Source organism: Camelus ferus, chromosome 25, assembly GCF_009834535.1.
Source record: "Camelus ferus isolate YT-003-E chromosome 25, BCGSAC_Cfer_1.0, whole genome shotgun sequence".
NCBI lineage: Eukaryota > Metazoa > Chordata > Mammalia > Artiodactyla > Camelidae > Camelus > Camelus ferus.
Genome location: NC_045720.1, coordinates 16,709,109 through 16,729,707, shown reverse-complemented (window position 1 = coordinate 16,729,707; position 20,599 = coordinate 16,709,109). Strand labels below are relative to the sequence as shown.

At 39.3% G+C, this 20,599-nt stretch overlaps 1 protein-coding gene across 5 annotated transcripts in view; it reads left to right on the top strand.

Annotated features, from left to right (window-relative positions):
• The window catches only part of COLEC10 (collectin subfamily member 10), a 397,848-nt gene that overhangs the window by 173,418 nt on the left and 203,831 nt on the right, over positions 1-20,599 (top strand). The gene's annotated exons all lie outside the window — the stretch shown is intronic.

The following is a 20,599-nucleotide window of genomic DNA, read 5'->3' as shown; positions in this document are numbered from 1 at the left end:
GTCTGTAGATGATGGCCCTTTTATCCTTGTATCCTCACATGGCTGAGAGTCAGACAGAAGAAACAAACTTTCTTCTGTCTCTTCTTATAAGGGCACTAACACTATTCATGAGGGCTCCACCCTCATGACCTAATCAACTCTCAAAGACCCCTTCTCCAAATACCATTCCATTGGAGGATAGGATTTCAACATATGTATTTTGGGGGGGACACAAACATTCAGTCCCTAGCAGATTGTGAGTGACGAATGGTTTTTATGCTTTCACAAAGTTAAAAGTATTTACTCTCTGGCCCTTTCCCCCCCACCTCACCCCCACCAAAATTTGCCAACTCCTGGAAATCTTTCTCAAAATGGAATATCATCCTAGGGGAGTGAGTGAGTTTTCTGTGTTTAAGAGTTTCTTGGAGGCACTTAAGAAGGGAATAGTGTATCTTCCCAATGATGGTGTAGAAAGAATTCAAACCCTAAAGAACAGCTGAAGAAATAACCTCTAAAGTCCCTTCAACCATAAAGTTCTACAAATTTGGGGCTGCTCATTCCATATTTTGACAGCTCTGGTTGTTAGAAAATTCTTCCTTATGTTGAACAAACTGTTTCTCTGTAAATTCTACCATGACTGCTCTCTTTCTTGCCTTTCGTTCTTTGTTGTTCTGTCTTGGAGCCATGGTCAGAGGGTGTTTGGAGACTTGAGGCCATTTCTAATGTCTTCATACGAGATTAGTCTGTAGTTTACAGCAGAGCGTTGTGGAGTCATAGCATTGACAAGAGTGAAGGGGCAAAGGAAGATAAGAAGCCAGTCTTCCTATTAATAGTAAGAGAAATAAGAAAGGAAATAGTGGCTTGGACTTACTTAGATTTTCAGCCTGACAGATGGCACCAAGATATATTGTAATCATAGCAACAAACATGTGCTGACCATTGATGTGCACAACACATACATATATATACATATATGCGTGTACGTGTGTGTGTATATATATATACATAAAGTTTCATTTAATCCTCACAAAAACACTTACGATACCAATTATTATCACTACAGCAATTGAATACAGGAAATAATCCATATACAATAAGATAATCACTATTATTATCCCTAGTTTAAAAATAGGAAAGTGAAGCTTAGAAACTTCAGTGTCTGAATCAAGTGAGAAGGTGAGTAGCTGGTTCTGGATTCAAGCCTAGGTGTGCCTAGCTCCGACGTGTGTTCTCTTACCTGCCATAGCATCCAATATGTGGTACCTTGGGTTAGTTGTAAGTAGTTTGAATACCATTGGTCCAAAAATTTTCCCTTCCCTCCCCCTAACAATAATATAAAATCCAATTGTCCCATTTTACATATTCCCCCCTTTTAAGTTTTAAGAAAGAGCAGTGTCTCTTAAACTTTACCTTCTCTGGGTGCCTAAAACATGATGAGTACTTTTTAAGTATTTATTTTGGTTTTCTAGCACTATGTGCATGGGTTGGTATGCCGTCCAACATTCTTCCTCTGCTTTGTTTGGCCAAAAAGCAATGGTTTCCAGGTCTTCTGGTAAGTGTAATGAATATTTTTTAAAGAAATAGTATCCTGGAGCTACCTGAATCTGTTATGTGTGGTAAAATTCCACATTCCTTCCTGCTTGTTTTTCCACGTCTCCAAGAACTTGGCTTTTCTGCATATCTTTGTTACTCAGAAGAAAATCTGTGTCTCTCTGCTTTTGTTTCTCTCATCTTAAAACCCATCAAGATGTAAAGAAGTTGGATACCATATGCACTGGGAACAACCATTAATTCTTCTAAAAAGATGACTCTTATAGCATCATCATGTGTACAACACTGAAAATTACCCCAATGCAAGGTGTGCTTATAACGATGACTTTTCCTTTTTTTTCATTTTTTTATGGCCAGGAGATGTGAATTTGCCTAAAGAACAGTGAAATTCCTAGTTGGGGGTTAGGGCTGTGAATGGAGGTTGAGATGGAAGTGATTTCTAATTTTTGCAAGGACTGGTGGTGAAAGTAAAGAGGGCAGAAGGCTGATGCCTCAGTAGGAACTTTTCTTCAGCAGTAAATACAATCCTAGGTGTTCTCCACTGGCTTGGACTAAACTAGGATCTGAGCAGTCAAGGTGGGTTACTTGTGATCCCAAGTCAGCTGGTTACACTCACTCTCCCCATAGCTTGAATCCCGGGAAGAGGCTGTACCTTTAGTTCCTGAGGAGCTCTGGGCTCTGGATGGCAGAAACAACTGGGTTCGTGTTTGCGTGCTTTGACTTGAGGATGGGAAAAGCCTTGATTGACAGAACAAGCAAAACTATAGGAAATAAAGGAAGTATGAGCAGACTGAATTTACCAAAGGAAAATGGTGTACCACACAGGCAAGAAGCCATGCAAGTCCTGAAGCGAGCATTGGTCACAACTGCTGAGTTTTGTTACTAATTCTCATCCTAGCCTAGGCTAGGGTGTATTTATTTATTTGTTGGTTGGTTGGTTGGTTGGTTGGTTGGTTGGTTGGTTTTACGTCACTTGTAATAGATGGTGACACTCCTTTACAATTCAATGTAATGTCTTCTCTGTGTCTCTGCCTTGAAGGAGATAATATCAGCTTGTGGCAACTAGAAATAAAATGTGAATAAAGAAGATAATGAGCCAGTGTATCCTCAGGTATTACAATGTGTGTGAATTAATTAAGTTGACTGAAGATTATGAGATGAGATCTGATCTGAGTGAAAGCTCTGTCCCAGCAAGAATGGGGATGAGATGCAGATTTGCTACAGCAGATTTTTCCATTTCTCTGTCTTTGCTTCTCATCCCACCTGTTCCATGGCCTGGCCTCTGAGTTACAATCCATTTAGCAGACTGTTGAGCTGTCAATTTGCTGAAAGCGCCTCCAGGTGTCTTTTTCAAGACATTTTCTCCATCTAGGGTAGCCTTCCTTTCTTTTCCCAAGATCACTTTGCTTTATTAACATTGCTTAATCCATTAATACAAAAACCTGGTATCGCCTCTATTGAATTCCTCTCAGGCTGCTCAGTTTGGGATAATTGCATTCCTCCCAAACACTGCATGCAAATATCATTGCATTTACCGTATGTTGTTATAATTCCCTTTCTATGTGTTTACCACTTCCAACTACTCTGTGGCCTAGTCTTCTTTGTGTAGAGAGGAATACATTACGTTGAAAGGCTACAGACTGAAATAAAGCCCCTCTTCTGAATGGGACTGCTTTCAGAGAAATGAGCACAGGATCACACAACTGGCTCATGTTAAACCATCTAAGAAGCCAGACACAAAGGACCACACATTGTGTGACTGCATTTATGCACAATATCCAGAATAGGAAAATCCATAGAGACAGAAAGCAGATTAGTGGTTACGGAAGACTGGGAGAAGGAAATGGGCAGTGATTGCTTAATGAGTGTGGAGTTTCCATCTGGGGTGATGAAAAACTCTGTAGCTACACCATATTGCGTATGTTCTTAATCCCACTGAATTTTCCACTTTGAAATGGTCACAATGATTATGTATATTTTCCTATGATTAAAAGATAAATAAAATGACAAAAGTAAACAAAAATACAAGTTGCCTCCCCCCCAACATAGTAAGGCCAATTCCCTTATGTCCCTGTGCATCCCTAAGACTTCTAATCAGAATGTCCTTACTTTGCTTGCTCCCCAGATTCTGAATCCTTGACCTGTGAGGATGCTATGAGGTGAAGTGAATTCATAACCTACAGGCTCTTCACTATAATTTTCTTCCACATTGAGGCCCCCATGTTGGAGGAAAAAAAGAGAGAGGATTTTCATACAAAGAAAATGGGATTAAATATTATCAGAACTGGGAAAAGTACTTACCAGGCACGGCCAGGTACTACTAGTCTCCCTTTATATACGTAACTGTTTTAATTTACAAAGTAGTAACAATTGCTTGCCAAAATAATAATAATAATAATAATAATAATAATAATAATAATAATAATAATAATAATATAATAGGACAAGTACATAAAATAAAACATAAAAATCATTTTAAAAATGCCCTCTGATGGAAACAGAACTATATATAACCAAATGGGATTTTGTTTTCCTTCTCTGGACACACAAGTCACATTCCCTAGTCTCTTCTCAGTTGGGGAAGGACTGTGTAAGTGTGTTCTGGCCAGTAGGATGTTAGTGGAATGGGTACTGTATTAGTGGCTAATGTAACCCATTTCCAGGGCTGGCTAGAAAATCCCCTTGCAGTCATCATTCTCTCTTTCCCTTCTGCAATGATTTTGGACATAATATATTTGAGATTAAGCAGAATGACACCTGTACCCCTGCGTCGCTGCTTGGAGACGCCAAGGGGATCTAGGCACCTCGTATAAGATGGTGTCATAGATGAAAGGAAACCTTTATTGCTGTATAAGTCTATGTAATTTTACTAATCTGATAAGCAAAATAACAGCTCATTATTTTACTTTGCATTTCTTTTGTCATTAATTGAGTTCAACATGTTTTATGGGCTTTGTGACTATTGTAAGTTGTCTGTTCAAATCTTTTGACCATTTTCCAGTTGACATTTGTATTTTTCTTATTAATAGGAGTTCAAAATAAAAATAGGACTATTAACCCTTGCATTGCAAATATATTCTTCTAGTCTGTGGCTATCTTTGTGCTTAGAACATCTGTTTCCACATAGGAATTTAACATCTTTATCTCATCACTTTCATCACTTTTAAATTGAACGCCTTCCAGTTTTTTTATATCTTAAAATCCCAGGTGTTGTTCTTCTCAGTGGTATTTTAAAAGACCAAGAAGTCTTTAAAGTGCAAATAACCCAAATTTTAAATGATTGAGAAGATATTTAGAGGGCTAGGTTATATGGACAAATACTTTTTAAAGTTATTTTATATAGATAATTGATTTTCCTGTGAGTACACCTGAAGCACAAGGAATATATTTTTGTCGAGTGCTTACTGTGTGCAAGGCATTTTGCTAGGGGCTTTACATGTGATTTTTTTTTTTAATTTTAGTCCTCATGACAATCCTAAATTGCTTTTAATTATTATTTTAAGAGGAGCAAGGTTAATAGCTTGCCCATGGTCACATGACCAATCAAGAGTAACTCTGTATTATGAGTCCACGTCTTATTAGCTTCTTGAAACTTCCTTTAACCAATGTGCTGTACTGTCGCTGAGAGAGACTGGATAAATACGTTAAGCAAAATTTGTATTTCCCCCTTCATACTTCTCCTTATGATAACTCTTTCTTTAATCTAGAGCCAAGAATGAAGAGAACAGACCTATGTGACTAAAAAAAGTGGGATTTTTTTTTTTTTTAGTTTGTTTAGTTCAAGCACTATTTGTCTATAAAACTGAACCAGTCACCAACACAACCAGGAAGAACTTTCATGCTGTTTGTGGGTTAGATCCATATGTTTTTGGAGACGTTGATAAACTTGGAGACGGCTTTGTTTCATTTATCACCAGGCCTTATTTTTTAGGGACTTACCTTGCTGAAACCCTCCCTGTTTGAACAAGTCACTTCCTCCTGTCTCAGCTGGCAGTCTTTGAAGTCTAGTGCTGTCTGGTATTATTTTTAAGATGGGAGTGTGGGAAGAAAAGAGGAAATGTGTCTGCATATTGCACCCACCTCTGATCCAGGAGAGCTTTTCTCCTTCTAATTTTGAGATGTACTCTGCCAAGGGTTTAAGCTTCTTTGCATATCAGTTCCAATCTGAGCCCCATCTAATAGCCTTTCCTTGAGTAAACATTCACAACAGCCAAAATAAAGGAACCTTTAATTCTAAGACTAAAAGCCTTGAAAATAGGATCTGGAAAAACCCTGACCAAAATCCTAATCTTGAGAGCACCACTCTTATTTATTTATTTTTTTAAAATTTATCAAAGCAGAGGGGGTATCAGAACACCAGATGTCTAATCTTTATTCTGTCACTTACTTGCTGAATGGACTTGAGCAAGTCACTTAAATGCCCCAGGTAATGTTTTCTCTATGCAAAAAGTGAAGGGATTGAAGCAGGGTATCCCCAACGTCGCTTGTGTTGTTCAGTCTCATTCTAGAACACCAGAGCAGCCCTAGATGAAATTAGGAAGTTGCCAGAGTTGGCCTTACGAGCCTTATCTTCTCTTTCATGTTCCGTTTTCTCCTCTGAGCACTCTACCTACTAGACATATGTTTTTATCTTGCCCCATGAAGGTTTGAGAGTCTCTGATTCCGGGTTCCTTTGTCTGAGTTCTCACAAACATCTCTTGTTCTCAAACCTTTCATATTTACTTCCCTGGGGCCTTTCTCCTTGGTATGAGAATGATGCATTAATCCATGCTGAGCAGTTAATGGATTACTGCTTCTTAGTAACTTGCTTGAATTCTAACAAGGACCGTCAATAAACAAAATATATTTATTCCAAAGATGTGGCACTGAAATGGAAATTATAGGCGCTTTGGTTTGGCCAGTGGGAAAGGTGGAGCGTGAGGGTGGATCCCAGGGGTCTTCTCAGAAATCACCAGAAGACAGCCACTTGGTCTGTCTTGATGAGCAGAACATAAATGCTGTACATTCCTGCTGTCCTTGAAAAGACTAGATGACCTTGACATCCTTTTTCTCTTTGTAAAGCACAATATGATTTTTTTTTTAAATAAAGGGTTTATATACCTTTAAGGGGGAAATGAGGACCAGAGCTTCCTATTAATTCACAGAAGCCTGGAGCTCAGTCAGGTCGTCAGCTGGATCTCGGGGCCCCATTGGGAAGAAGGGAAGAAGGCACCTGGCAAAATCACTGTGACCTCTCTCCCGATTTTTAGATTCGTAAGTTTTAGTCATCGCTTAGGGAGACATATTCTTTTCCCGAAGAGAATTTTGAGTTTTCTGTGGTCAGAGCTGGGGCATTTTACTTCTTTTTATGCTCCATGGAGCCCAGCGCAGGCTGGGAACACAGAATTGCTTAATGAATGCTTGCTGACATATCATCTTTCTAGAGAAGAGACCGAAATAGCTATGTAGTTATTACCTCATTTTTCTAGGGTAAAGCAGCCTTTGAACATGTCAGTAGCATCAGTATCTCTGTTTTGCAGAGGGAGGAAAACAAAAGTTTAAATGACTTTGTCTTACGTCACAACTAGGGAATGTGACACAGTTCAGATTAGAACTAAATTTTGACAAGTAGCTAAACAGAAAGTACCAGATCTTCTGTGATTGCTCTGCTGGCCCTCGTGCTCTCACCAGCAGGTTTTGAGCAAAAGGAAAGAACAGAGGAATGCCCGAGCATGTGGACTGGTTTCATAGGAGAGTTGGAACCAGGCAGGTTCTAGATATGCTGGATGCTGGTGTGGTGGAGGAGGTAACACGGTGGGCTTTAGCGTGGTACTTCACAGTGCCACTCGGCATCTTATCTGCTTACTTAGGAAGCCCTTTGTCATGTGTCACCATGTCAGATTTTGACCTGAAAGAGGCAGAGTCATGTCCAGATTTGCCATTGCTTGTTCAGAGCTCTTTGAAAGGGTACAGGGTAAAGATTCCAGGGCTATTCCTGTTGCCTACACAGCCCTAAGTTTTGGGGCTCCTGGCCACCTCTGTTCCAGCCCCATGGTCCACTTGCCATTTCCTCATCACTCCAAGCATGTTTCTGCCTCAGGGCCTTTACGCATGCTGCTCCCTCTCCCTGGAATGCTCTTCCTTCAGAGAGCTGCAAGACTGGTCCCTTACTTCACTTGGATTTGTGCACGTTAGCAGCAGCACAGCACTGGGCTCTCCTGACAGTCCAGTCTAAAGTACTGTCTCTGTGTTATCATACGTGAAACGAGAATAATAATCCCACTTTCCTGTCCTGAGAGAGTTAATATAAGTGAAAGGTCACCGTAAACTTTAAAGTACTATATAAATATAAAGAGTTTTGGTTGTTTTTATAACTCTGAGAGACCTGCAAGGAATTTACACAGGGCTTTCAATTTAAATATGGATCAATTTGTTTTTCTAAATTGGATTGGCCTTTTGAAAATCTTTTAATTGATTGTTTTCTTCACATTTTAAAGATTACAGTCATGATATATACAGTCAGCCTTCTGTATCTGTGGGTTCCACATCCACAGATTCAATAGAGCTCAGATCAAAACCATAAAAAATAAATAAATCCAGAAATTTCCAAAAACCAAAACTTGAATTTGTGGCATGTTGGCAACTATTTACATAACATTTACATTGTAGTAGGTATTATATGTAATCTAGAGATGATTTAAAGTGTATGGGAAGATGTGTGTAGGTTGTACGCAAATGCTACAAAACACCATATTATATAAGAGACTTGAGCATTTGTGAGTTTTGGTGATTGCAGGGATCCTGGAACCAGTCCCCCATGGATACAAAGGATGACTGTAGTGATGATCAGATTTTATATTGTTGTGCTTCTCCAGGTAAATATAGACCATTACTTCTCTTTTCCAATTTCATTAGTTTTGGAACTCAAATTTATGACCCCAGCTATCTTTGAGAACAAGGGAATTTTTCCACTTTAACACAGCCGGTAAATCAGGAGGAAGAACTCTTTTTAGGTGGACGATGGTAAGCTTCACTCCAGACAAACAGCAACTATGATGTGCTGGTGTAACTTCCACTTACAAATCCCTAATGGGTTGTTCAATATTAGCAACTAGTGGAGTAGGAAGAATTGAGCAAGAGTTATTTATTGGGTGTCATCTGAACAGAGATACTAGGGTTAAATGTGAAAGCTGGCCGTTCCCCAGTGCAAGTTCAGTGCTTAAAACAGCAACTCGGAATGAAACAGTAGTGCCAAGGGCTTACTCTATCCTGCTATCTTGCTTTGTAGTTTTCATGTATTATTTCATGTAATTCTTATAACTGTGTGAATAGGTGTTGACCTTATCCTCATTTTTAATTGCAGTAACCAAAGTTTCATGAAGTAAATTAGTTTGCAAAAGCCCACAGAGCTAGTGAGAATAGGAGCTGGAATTCAAATCCAGGTTTGTCGGACTTGAAAACCAAAGCTTTTAATCGCTATATTTGATTGCATAGTGTGTAATCTATGCAGTAAAAATTACAAACATATTCTCAGCAGGAAGGCTGTCCTCTTGCAGTGCATTACACGAGGAGCCAGTTAAAGCCCCTGAAATGACACCAGTGTTTCAGTGGCAGGCCTACCTCATCTTACCGAGCTTTGCTTTACTGCGCTTTGCAGATACTGCGTTTTTCACAGTTGAGTCTAGCAAGTCTAAGGGTGCTGTTTTTCTAACAACATTTGCCTACTTTGTGTCTTTGTGTCACATTTTGGTAATTCTTGACATATTTCAAATGTTATTATTATTATATGTTATGGTGATCTGTGATCCGTGATCTTTGATGTTACCACTACGACTAGCCGAGGGCACAGACGATAGTTAGCATATTTTAGCAATAAAGTGTTCTTTAATTAAGGTGTATACATTGTTCTTTTAGACAGGGCAATTGCACACAACAGACTACAGTATAGTGTAAACATAATTTTTATATGCCCTGGCAAACCAAAAAATCTGTGTGACTCCCTTTATTGCAGTCTTTGCTTTATTGCGATGGTCTGGACTGACATAGCAGTAGCTCCAACGTAGGCCTGTACTTGGCTCTCTCAGAGTCGAGCCCAACATGACATCCAGGGGAAGATTTTTGTATTTCCTACATATACACTGGGGATTCATAACATGTTCTTTAGGAAGATGCCATCCCCGTTTCTTTAAAGTGCTGGGGCAATTGCATATGACACAGGCTTTTGTGTCGAGTTTCCTTTTATCTCTAAGTATTGGGATATATATTCTATGAGTTTTTGTATCTCCTTGAAAAGATATAATGTGCATATTATAACCAAACTGAAATAGTTCCTGGCATGACAGCAAAGAATGGTGAGTGAAATCTTGTGTGATTTGCCTGTAATTGTGCTCCTCTGTGTCTGTCTTATGTCCTTTTCTTCATTTCATTCCGCACAGGTCTAACACAGAACAAATGGCATGCTAAATCACACTGAATAATTCGGTGCCGCATCTGTGAATGTCTGGGAGGGAAGTGTATTAAAGATGACGGCATCTTCGTAGAGAGGAGAAAGATCAGAGAGCTTCTACACATTCACAAAATGTGTTTAGACATCCATTTATATTCTTTGCTTTCTTTCATTTAAAGATTTAGTTTCTTTCAAGCTTTTGTGCCTATAATGTAGGAGGAGTCAGCATACGACCTCTCTTTCAGTTTCTGTTAGATATTTAGGGGACAGATATACTGAAGAGTTTAGCAGGAAGGGAGGTAGTGTGGTTAGACAGTGGCACTGGGGGTTCAAAACACACACACACACACACACACATACACGCATGCATCAGGAGGTAGCTGGAGGAGAGAGATTCAAGGAGTGGGGTTAGAATTCCCCCAGGCCACAGGCCAGCAGTAATAGGCAAGACAGTCATCTGGTAGCCACCTTTGTACCTGGCTAGGATTTATGGTCAAGCCTCCAATTCTTGGAAGCCAGGACTGCCAAGAATAAAGCAATTTTGAGTCACTAGGTAGATTATCATGATGGGGATGAGTCCCAGAGAGAAGCAGAAAGAGGGGTAGTTTTCAAAACCAGGACAGGAAGACAAGGTTAAATTCTCAGTATTTCGATGCAGTGGTTTAAGTGTCTCCTGTCTTCTGTCAACACTGGTGCAAAAGATCAAGCTGACCACTTCTGTAGACGGGGTGTTGAAGAGGTCCAGGCACAAAGCACCATCTTTTACTCTGGTTTGCATTCATTGCCTCTTCAGTGAACAGATCATCCCAGTGATGTTGACCCCAACTAGCAAGGCAGATGATTAATACTAGACAACAGAGCAATTCTGTGAGAGTTGCTGAGTTTAAAAAGATGTACAAATGAACAGATGTGTATCTAGTCACAATTATTTTTATCAGTTAGGGTTTTGGTAAGAAACAGATGGCACATTCAAATGGAGTAATTGAAGCAAGTCTGATAGATTATCGACAAGGATGTGGCTAGGGAAGGAAAACCAACCGCAGGATGATTGAAGCATTGGGACTGGGCTGGGCTAGGAGCAGTGGGGAGTCACTACCATCTATATATAGGCTTGAAAGGATGGCAGCTGAAAACAGAAGCCACCTCACCTATACAGCTTACAGTCTACATTAACGTGACTTGGCTATTTCAGGCGACTCTCCAGGAAGATGAAGTTTCAGATAACTTTACTGCTTGTTTTAGGAACTTCCTGAAAGTCCATTCGTCTCAATACCGTACTACTTAATGTATCCTCACTCGAGTAAATATTCCCCTTCTCAGGATCACGGCTCAACCAAGCTTATCAAGCAGTTGCTTTTCATTTAACTCACCTGAAGACCCTCATCTTACTGGATCCACCCACCCCAAACTACTGTATCATGGGTTTTGTCCAGTGCTAACCAAGTCCTCACACTGGAAAATCCACCTTAAACCAGACCTTCAAAGCCTCATGTATATTGGACTTTGTTCTCTCTCTTGCAAGTTGCTGAGACTCTGTCAAAGTGATCTGTCTTCCTGTGATAAGCAAAACACTCTGCTTTGTCAACAAATTATTTTTAGTAGTATTTTTTGGGAGCCAGGATTTGACAGAGCAATTACTAGAAACTGGGACAAATGCTGTCGATCCAGGAGACTGGCCACCCAGTAGGAGCTGTGACCTCTATGGTAGAGAAATGCAGGCTTTGTTGGCCAGGTTGGGGTAAGCCCAGGAATAAATAGTCAATGTCACTGGGCTCTGACCTTCCAGCCTCCTGCTGGTGTCTCCCCCGGTTCACATCCAACTGGGAACCCCAGGGCACAGAAACTCTGGACACAGCTCCTAGATTCAGAAGAGGGCAGTTAGCAAAGGGTGAAACACAGATCTGGGGAGAAAAAGAATATTCAGCACACTGTGACCAGAAATGAAAATCAATGCAAACCCCAGGGTGGTGCAGACTGTATCCTTAAAAACTTAGATCTGTAAAGGTCGACCTAGAAAAACTGGACTTTCTAGAAATATGCTGAAGTAACATTTTGAAAACTGGTTTTAAGTTCTAAAATAAGTTGAAAATCACGTTTAGTGAAATTTACCCTGGAAAATCCCTAAATTGCCCATAAATACAGAGTACAGAGACTTGGTACAGTGCAGTAATACATATGTTTTACTGGGTAATATATGTAACGTGCAATTCCATAGAAGGACCCTAAACTAAACGGCCAGTGAATACTTCGTGTTTTGCAACACTTTTACAATTTTGTGAAAATTTCAAATTACTGGCTTTAGCATTATCATTGTTTTCTACATTAGATTTTAACAATTTTCCTCTAAAGTCTTTAAGTAGTTCTTAAAAAAAAAAAAAAAGAGGACTTTATTTTGAAATAATTTCCAATTTAAGGAAAAATTTAATGAAATTACCGAGAACAAGTATATGCCCTTTACACAGATTTAGTAACTTTGAATGTTTTGCCACCGTGGCTTTTTTATTCTCTCTGCTACCCCCCTACCCACCCATCTCCACACACACAGCGTTTTGCTGAACCATTTGAGAGAGGATTGCATCCATCCTGATTTATTTTTTATTACTCAGTACTTCAGTGGCCAAGAACAAGGGTGTTTTCTTACATAACCACAGTCTAGTTATCAAATTCAGGAAACTTATTATCGTTACACTGATTTTCTATAATGTACTGTCCATTTCCAGTTTCATCAAGTATCTCAATAATATCATTCAGAGCAGTTTTTCTTCCAGCACAGAGTCTAGTCCAGGATTGCGTATTATACTTTGTTATCATGTTTCTTTGTCTTATTTAATTTGGAATGGTTCCTTAGCCTTTTTTTTTTTTTTTTTTTTGATTCCCATTGCTGACCTTGACAGGCTTGAAGATTACAGGCCAGTAATTTTACAGACAGTCGTTCAGTTTGATTCATCTAGTGCCTCCTTATCATACGACTCTGGGTTTGTGCTTTTTTGGTGTGATTGCTAAGTAAGCAATGTCACGTGCTCCGTAGGCTTTCATACCTGTAGGCACATCGTGTCTGTCCTCTATCCCGATGTTAACTTTTATCACTTGGTTAAGGTATTGTTTTGTTTGTCCACTGCATAGTCAACTGTACTTTTGTAAATTATAGTTCGTAGGGAGATGTTTTGAGATCATGTTAATAACTGTTTCTCATTTACACCCCTTCCCCGTCACCCCAAGTTAATTCCTTAATTTCTTCTTTGAAGGATCACTACTCAATTCTATCCTCGCCATGTATAAAAATCTTTAATGTTTGGAAATCCCTTGGGGGTGGATTTGGGAAATCACTGAAACTCTTAGATTTATTTTAATTGTTGGCCAAGCTGATTGAATTCATGTAAATGAAATGTGGGCCTGTTGAAGCCTTATTATAATAACCATAAAAGAAAAGTCTACGGGTAGAGGCAATAATCCGTCACACTCGATATGGACAAAATGACTGACCAATAAATCAGATGTTCAGGGTACGGTTTGCAGAGAAGTGATTGTGATGCTCACTACCATAATTTCAGTAAAGTAAACATAAAAATGGTTTAACTGTGCTGAATAGAAAATCCAATAATAAATTAAACTGTAATAGTAAATTAAACTGGCCTAATGATATTTAGTCTGCAAAGTGCTTGCTTGACAAAATTTTTTCAGTGGTGTTATAATTCTGAATAAAAAGTTTGTAGTTATGAAGATGGAACCCAGAGGTCCATAGCAGAAAGAAATAAAACAAAACAAAATTTTAAAAAATGAGTAAAAACGGCAGAGTGAGGCAGTAGAGCTGGGTGTTTTAGCACATGGGTATTGGAGCCTGGAATCCAGGGTTTAAATTCTCCTGCCCATTACTAGGTACGACCATGGACAAGTCACATAATGCCCCATCCTCTCTCTCCTTTCATTTTCCCGTCTCATGTTGGTGCTTGCTTCCTACTGGCCAGACCCAACCAGAAGCCAGGGGGCCAGGGAGCCCCAGTGACACCGTTGGTGGAGGTCATTCTCCCTGAGCCCAGGTCAAGGCTGAAATGGGTGGAAAACAAACCTGGAGAACATGGAGACTTTCTGCCTCACTAAGCATACCTGGTGTATTTTTCCAAATTATGATTCCTGAATATAATATCAGCAAAGAAAACTGAGTGGTTCAAGAAAACGTAAAACACAAATACAGCTAACCCCTGCTTCTCAAAAATTCACTTTACGCCGCTTTGCTTTTCCAAAAGAACTACACTGGTACCTGTTTTTGCTAAATGAAAGAAATCCAAACAGGATTTTTGCTTTTACTTAAAGCGAAAAGTGAAAATAGTGTTCTGTGTCTGCGAGGCGGCGTTCGCCCAGAGCAGTGAGCGGCACCCCCAAGCTCCTTCCCTGGGGAGCTACGCTCAGCAGCTCCGCTTCCAGCCACCATAGCTTTTAACTGTGTCTGTGAGCATCTGGGCTTTATCTCTATTTATATCGTGCATCTGTTAGCAAGATATGTCCTGAGGAAATTGCTTCTTTATACCATTTAAGTGTAGGAAGGGTTTCAGAGGAACACTTTACCTTCAGATAGTGGAGGAAACCTATTTATGTAAATGATAACGTACTCTTCTAAGTGTGTGTTGGGGGAGACTGTTTATTTAAAAAGGGCATTGAAAGTAATGCTGTTGTGTAGGTGGGTAGAATGTAAGATGTCCATATGTGATCAGGAGTCTTCTCCAAGTTTCTTGTATGTTAGACCTGTCCTTTGATCAGTAGCTATAATTGCATTTTAGAGAGTTTGGCAAACCTTGCAGGTTTGCCCTTTGGCCTTCAGATTGGCTCCCCATGTTGGTACCAATAGCGTTTACCAGGCTGAGGAGAGCTTAACTCTGGTTTCTGAGTGGTTCACAGCCCTGTGGAACCCTCGTGATGTTTCTTTGGAGACGCCATTTACTGTCATCCTTCTGCAGATCATCAGCTGAGGAATCACATTGCCATTTATTCTTCTCATGTGTCCTGTCTTGTGCTTCTGTGTAAGGACCCCCATTCCCCGAGGCTGCTTGGTAGGATTTGACTTATGTGATGGAAATTGAATATGAGTATTAACAGATTTTCTTGTGCCTTCACTGTTCTGTGGTATCTGCAACCCTTTGTTTTATTTTCGGACCTTTGTACTCCCAAAGTCCACTTCTGAATTGGGACTTTTTTTTGTTCTTGAATAATGAAACAAATGCAGCCTCGGTCATACCCTAGCAGGCCTTGAGGCTGAGCCTGATCCTGAGAAAGCCTTGCTGATAAGAGAGCTGGAAATTGAAATCCATGAATTATTTGCCAATCTCCATCTTTTCTCATTTCAAGCAAAGTGGTCTAGTTTAGGCACTATGTAAGTCCTTTACAGCAGTGCCTTCAACTTATGTCATATATCCAAGTAGGGAGGAATTCCCAGAACTAATCAACTTATGAGTTTAAGAATTGAAATAAAATGAAAAGATATTGTTAAAGCTGAGTTGTGGGAGGAAAAAATAAAAAAGGCCTGGGGCTTTCTTTCTATTATGATGTATTTTGTCAAAATTCCCCATTTTCAATTCCTCTCATTTTAATTTTTCCAACGATCGAAGTACTTTGTTTCAGGCAAAGAAATATAAAATCAATAGAGAATAACTTCACTAGGAAGTGCAAATCAATAACAGCTTCCTTATACAGGAACTTTTTGGCCTGAAATGTTTGGCAAGATGTTATTTGTTCTAAAAATGTGGCTTTAATAAGTGATTGCTTATAGTGGTGCTCTTTTCATTTCAAAGCATTGTGCAATAATAATTTTGTTTATCCCAGGGCACCACCAACTAGCACTTTTTCATGCATTCTACATCTGTGATGAAGAAGCAATAGGAAAGTCAACAAATCAAATCAGAATAGCAGTTTTAAAAAAAAAAGACAGTTTCTAGTATTGTTAATACATAATACATGGCTAACCCAAATGTCCTATATTTTCCGTTAATAAATCTTTAATCAGAATTGATGCAAATAAGGATCATTCACTTTCAGTGGCTTTTGAGTGAAAAACTAAGGTTATTTTTGTATTTGGTCTTGTTTTGGTAATTCTGGTAATTTTCTGACAATAAAACAAAAATTCTGAGCCAGGAAAATTAAATTTTTTTTTTTTTTTTTAGTTTCTGCAATAACTAATCAGAGAGAAAAATATTGTACTGGAAAAGGACCTTTAGATTAAGATCCCAAATATAGCACTTACTAGCTGTTCAGCACTGAGGACATCATTTTATGGAGAGCTTGTTTTGTCTTTCCATATTCTTCCTGGCAGAGATCCTTTCTGGTGCTGACCATGTGCCAGTGGTTACCCCCATGTTTTTATGACTCTTCTCCTCTAACAGCACTTGATTTGGACTCAACTGTACCAATTAAGATCCTTCCCTAGGATTTGGGTTGGCCCAGAGAGAGCCATCTCAGTAGTGGCTGAAGCTCTATGATAAATAACTTAAGTATCAGGAGCCATGTTTTCCTGCTTGTGAAGAGCGCCAGTCTACAGTGAGAGGAAGTCAAACCAATGTGCAAAGAGAAGACAGTGGCAGAGACGATCCTGGTGATGTTCAGGTGTCTGGTTTCCGTTGTCCCTGACATCTCTCTGCTTCTCTGCACCTCCAGAGACTGGGTTCTTCAGCCCTTCCTTGGCTTTTGCTTTTTCAAGCTGGATTTTATTTCATTCAGTTCTAATTAGATTATTAATCCCCCACTTTCGTGAGCCACATCCAAAGTCCTGTATGTAATTTTGTATTTGTAATGTCATTTTTTTTAAATGACTCTCCAAATTGTATACATTTAATGCCCGCATAAACCTAGACTCACCCATGATCCTAATTAACTTCTCTAATTTTCAGTTAACTCATTTGTAAAAGATGGGAAATCAATCTTAAATGTCACTAAAACTCTGTCCCTCTACTGCTGTCTAACGTATAACTTCCCTTCTTGTTTCATCGTTTTTACAACCATTGGGAAATGGCTCCTTTTGTTCAGACTTACACTGAGACTCTGGTGAAGTACCATTGATTAGTAACAGGAAGAGTTTTGAGGAGGAAGTGACCAGGAGTACTGGAAACTTGAGGGGATTTCAGGTAAAATCCTACCTGTCATTACCCCTCTGGAACAGACAAAAGGTCTCAATACTGAAGGGACAATTGCTGAAATGAAAATTCTAGGTTATTACACGTTGGGGATTTTTTTTTTTTCATTAAAACATCATACTTCCTTCCTGGTGATTAGATGGTACTTGGATGTTTTGTGGTCTAGTGTTTCATTCTTGCTTTTTACATTTTCCCCATTTTATTCATTTTAACATATTAAAAATGTAACACCTTTCAGATGGATTGAATATACTGTAATTAGTTTACTATGAGAAAAGTTTTATTATCAAGAGATGAACAGTTTTAAATCATTGCTTTTGCTCCTGCTCTCCAGCTGTCAGATACTGAATTTTTGTCATATGATTCTGGTGGCCGCTTACTTTTCTTTTATATAATGAATATTTTCTGGTTCTAAAGGTTATTGTAGTTTTTCCATTTTTAAGGGAGAAGTGAGAGTCATAAGGTAGGAAGTCAGCAAGAAGTTTTTTTTTTAATTTTAAAGAATCAACTATAGTTGATGTATGGGAAAATAAAATGCAGCTTTCATTGGATATAATTTATTATTCTCGTTGTCATGCCCAGTATCCAAGTCACAAAATGAGTACTATATTCAGAACAAGGAGTTACTAGGGCCAATTTTAGGTACGTATGGAGTTAGCCAAGGTGAAGAGTAACCGGTAGAACTGATTACTAAGAATCCAAAGCCAGAGGAGGAAACTGCCTGCCTACCTCCAGATGCCATGGTTTGGACTCGGAGGGTTAGATGGGGAATGGTTGGTATTCAGAAATGGAAAAGACCCCCCGGTAGCACAGGCAATAATGGAGGCCCAAGCAGTAGCATATGTGACATGTTGAGGGAGTGGGGGGAGACTTGCTGTGACTCAGATATCCAGCGGTGCATATGAGATAGAGAACCTAGTAGACAGTAGAACAAAATATCCCTTTGATGTAGGGTTCAATATATGGGGGGCCAAGAGTAGGGTCCTGACTTCCAGGAAGGTAGGAGCAGATAGGGAGGGTGACGACCCCAGTACTAGAAGACTAAGGTTGAGTAGTCAGAAGCCACTCCACTCCTTCTAAGTCACTCCACACACTGGTGTCAGACCTGCAAGTTTGATCATGCTCTTTCCCACTTGAAACATCTTAATGACTTCCATTGCCCAAACACATGAGCATGACCCCCAAAGCCTCTTGAACTGAGTTATGCCTTTGTTGCCAGCTTCATTGCCCATTCTCTATATGCCAATCCACCAAGCTGCTATAATTCCCAAAGAGTAACTCCACCTCATGCATATACTGTCTACATATGCTATTACCTCTGACTGTAAGACTTTCACCTTGAAAAACTTTCCTTGTTCTTCAAGTCCTAACTCAAGCAGCGCTTCCTTTACGAAGCCTACTCTACTCACTCTCCCAGTGGAGCTGACGCTTACTATCCTTGTCCGTTCTCAAATTACAGTAGTGCTGTACCATGCTGAAATTGTATGGTACGCGGTTGTCTCTTGTACTAGAAATATCCCCTCATTTTGGATAGATTCCGTGTATTATTCATTAACCCTAATCTCTAATGTTGTGTCTGGCCCTTACTCCTTATTGAATAACAAGATAGGTTTTCAATCAATAAATCTGGGGCATCAGGTAGAGGTTGGAGACAAAATAAATAAAGATCTGATTATAGAATGAGGTTTGTTCTCTCCTTATATACCAAACCCTAACTACTTACTGGCTCTTTTCTGACCTCTCAGAATTATTTTGACAAAAAAAATCAGTATCTAGATTAAAATATACAAAAATATATATGTATATATACAACAAAATTGGTACACAAAGCAAAATCTGAAGTATTGAACACCAGTTACTAAGAATAGCAATGTCACTTAGATAATGTAAAACACTGACTATATTTGAAATATTACCCATAAATATAAATAAATATATATAAAACTCATATGTAAATATATAGTTATTGTGTATGATTTAAAAATGTGTGACTTCAATAACATGGATAAGCTTGCATGAAGATATTGAACATCAAGAACATAGTTTGTTAGTAAATTATTTTTTCCTCACCACATAACTGGAGGTCTTACATAGAAAAGGTTTGACCTCTGTTGGACTTTCCAGAGAACTTTGCGGTGGTAATAGCTTAGTCAAAGGCATTATCTTTCTTCTGAGAAATGAAAGATGCTTCATCTAATTATCTTCCCCAATTTTTCCCCGCTCAAATAACCTTACCCTGCATTTCATCAGGGTTTGATCAGAGAAACACAGCCCTTCTGAAATATACATTAATATTTCAATGAGAGATTTATGATGGCAGCTTGGCCTTACTCAGTTGTGGGACTTGGTTAAACTGTTATGTGAGGCGATTTCTTCTGGGTCTGATGGTGGGGACAGAAATCCTCAGGATGGGCAGTTAAAAAGGAAGAGGGATGTGAATTGAGAAGAGTGAGTGCAAGTGGAAACCTGGGAAGCTGTCCGGGGCCCATGAGGACAGACTGAAATCTGTGATGCTCTGCGGTGTGATCAACATGGCCGCCTTTACACCGGTGATGAGGATGACAGGGTATCCTGCCGGGGAAGCAAGGGGCCTTCCTCGTGGAGCTAACTCTGCACTGAGCACAGGAGCCTGAGAAGCCAAATGAGGATCTGCATGAGCTGTAGGAACTGTCAGAGGGGCTTTTACCCCAAGGTGCTGAGCCAGCAAGCAAGCAACAGTGCGTGCAGGAGCCTCATTGCTTCCTGTGACCTTCTGAAGACAAAAAGAATGTGGCGGATACTTCATGCTAACCAGGAACTATGCAGAGAAGGCAATTATGAGAAACTTCATTCCACTTTAGCTAAATTGTCATAATATAAGTCCACCACATTCTGAATGATTGTGTAAAATTCCATCTCTATACCTTTTCTTTTTCTTAACCTAAATTGTTCTTGCCCACATCCTTGGGATAAAATCCTCTCCCCAGATATCCTGACTCTCCTTGCCAAAACTGAGCTTTATTTGCTGTTCAATAGATAAATGAATTCAACTCACTGTATCAACTTTCCAATGCAATGTTTAACTTTTATTTGTTTCATAATGGGTTCCCAGAACTAGTAATCACACTCAACCCACACTGTCTAGCAGAAACTTGTTTAAAATGAATTCTGGTTTAATATTTTTTTCCATGTTATTCTGAAAGGCGATCTTTGCTTTTTCCCTCATTTTCTTGCAGCTAAGTCTTTTGTTTTACAGATGTGGACAGATCTGCACTATAGCGAAAACCTGAAATGGACTAGTGAGGTGTCTCAGATATTGGAAAAGTGAATTTATTGTTTAAGATGAAAATAATTTTTCCTGGTTCAGCTTTGGAAAGGAATATGGAAAGTCATGCCATTAGCAATCATTTACTCATTTGTATATTTTGTACAGATTAAATAAGTCTTTGCTTTAAACTTGAGTTTTATATGGAGGTTATAAAGCGCTTTGTCAGGTTTGCAAGTATAGTTTAAAAGCTTAAACTTGACTAATACACCAGCCTGCTGT